The 2,621-nt window shown below is 34.6% G+C and overlaps 1 protein-coding gene across 2 annotated transcripts in view; it reads right to left on the bottom strand.

Moving 5' to 3' along the window:
- Positions 1-2,621, bottom strand: part of LOC100637809 (IQ and AAA domain-containing protein 1-like) — a 9,796-nt gene that overhangs the window by 6,141 nt on the left and 1,034 nt on the right. The gene's annotated exons all lie outside the window — the stretch shown is intronic.

Genomic DNA, 2,621 nt, shown 5'->3' with positions numbered 1-2,621 from the left:
CTGATGGAGGTTTGTCATTCTTAGGAAAGATGGATTGATTTCTTCACAAAGTTCCATGTTCTTTAGAAAACGAATCAACATGCCAGGATCATATTTAGGGAAGTGTCTAGTCAGACCAGACACACTAACAATACCAGTATTGCTAGCAATGTCAACGTGTTCTTTGAATGTCTTTGGAGCAAAGAGAATCCCATCCACCTCAGTTAGTAGTATACCCTTATTCACAACAACCCATACCTTGCGCTTACTTTTAAGAACACTCATCAAACCAGTTGAGTGCAACGAATCAAGAACATCCAAGACGTCTTCTCTCTTATCTGGTATAAAGTAATCATCATTGTCCTTACCAGCAGACATTACATCAGAGAGGGTCAGTATATTCTCTTTCCTTTCCTCCAGTAGACCATACATCATGTGACAATAAAGACTCAAATTCCTTCCACTTGTACTACGAATGGACTCACAGGCACTAGACAACTTATTAAAGAAGGAATCCACACCACTCCCACCAAGCTTACGACAATCTAAGAAGACGCTATCACACCTTTCCTTTACGATAATCTCCTGTATTTCTTCCTTTCTCCTTCTCCTTTCAACAGGATTACTTATCTCATCCACATGACTGACTATTACAATAACATGGCATTGATTAAGAGTTTTCTGTGCTTCATTTCTCACAACTGTTAGCCACTGATGAAGCTGTTTGACTGGTTCCTTCTCCAATATATTGACTACTATTAGGAACACACCACCAGAACCTTGTAACAGATTCTCAATGACAGCACTGTGACTGGAGTAGTATTCGGAATGACCAGCAAAATCATGAAGAATGATGTTACCCAGTGTCCTGTGTTGTAGTTTATAAGGAATGATGCCAGCAGTACAGGGCACTACCCTTCCAACATTTCTAAATGAACCAAGAACAAAAGGGCCAGTAGCTGTGTCATTGATGACATGACTAAGAGTACTTTTACCAGCTCCAGGATTACCCACCAGGAGGACGTTAACATAAGAATCAATTGGATGAGATGATTTTATATCACCAAACTTCTTCATGACAGAAAGAATATCAGTGTGACCACTCACCTTAGCTAGTTTAAATGGTGTGTCCCCATACTTGTTTTTAGCCAATGGATCACATTTACCAGTTGATAGTAAATATTCAACAGCTGCAGATTTACCCCAACGAGCAGCAGCACAGTGAAGAGGTGTACACCCGATCCTGTCAACAGCCATTGGATCACAGTGACACTCATCAATGAGATATCTCATCACATTAACATGATTATATGTTGCAGCCCAATGAAGACAAGTCCTACCAACACTATCTCTTTCGTGTGGGTCACAGTGATATTTAGTGATGAGATCTTTTGTAACATCTAACCAGCCATTGCTTGAAGACAAATGAAGTAAACTAGTATCATCCAATGCATATCTTCTTTTAATTTTATTCGGTTCCTTCACTAATGGTAGTAAGCGAACAGCTTCTTCATGATCACCTCTCTCAAACGCATACCAACACCTGTCCTCCTCAAAGGACATCTTGTGATCAGTTAATTAGATTCATTGATACCCGCCCACACATCAGGAATTCATTATCAATACATGATGTACATTGTACATGTACATGTGTAATTAAAGACAATAATACAGTTAATAAGTGTATTTTGTATTTTTGTGATTATTTCTTTTTCTTTTTTCCTTTTCCTTTCCCCTTTCCCTTCCCTTTCTTCCCTCCTCCTCCATCATCCTCTCCCTTTGCTTCTTTGATAGCTTTAGCTCTCTTCTTTCCAAGAGGAGTCTTGTTAAACCAAGCCTACATTAACAAAAAAGGTATAAAATATTAGTTCTATTTTTACACTATAATTACATGTACAGTACATATAGATTATTTTTAGTAACAAGGCTCTCAGTATTAATTTGCATGAACACTGAAGGGTTCTGCCTATAATACATGTAATATAATGTAGATGCTATTTTTAGTAACAATTAATTAACAAAGCTCCTAATTATATACATGTACTACTGTACTACATACATGTACTATTTTTAGTAACAAGGTTCCTAAACAGTTCTAATAATAGATTTACTTTGTATGCTTCCTCTTCTTCTCTATAAATCGGATCAATTTTAGCAAGAAAAGGAATGAATTCTGCTGTAGTTAATGGACGCTTGCGAAGCTTAAGAGAGAGCAAGAAAAAAATTTATATTAAAATTAAAAATTATTGTTATTATTATTATTGTTATTATTATTATTATTATTATTATTATTATTATTATTATTATTATTATTATTATTATTATTATTATTATTATTATTATTATTATTATTATTATTATTATTATTATTATTATTATTATTATTATTATTATTATTATTATTATTCTTACTTGTTGTATTCTTCTTTCAGTGAGTACTTGTGTTATTGCAGTGATCATGTGTCCTGGAGTGTATCCGTCTGATACTTTAGCTAATGAGCTCATGTCAAATCCATCAGTAACATGACCGCCATGTTTCAGTATAAGACTCTTCCACTGCACTGATAGTACATAAAATAATTAAACAATTTAATTTATTATTAACCTTTTGCTGTTCTACATGTGCATGAATAGAAAGTTTG

This window comes from Amphimedon queenslandica, unplaced genomic scaffold, assembly GCF_000090795.2.
Source record: "Amphimedon queenslandica unplaced genomic scaffold, v1.1 AMPQUscaffold_12877, whole genome shotgun sequence".
In the NCBI taxonomy this organism is placed as follows: domain Eukaryota; kingdom Metazoa; phylum Porifera; class Demospongiae; order Haplosclerida; family Niphatidae; genus Amphimedon; species Amphimedon queenslandica.
The sequence above is the reverse complement of the archived record's forward strand: the minus strand, read 5'-3'. Positions and strand labels throughout refer to the sequence as shown.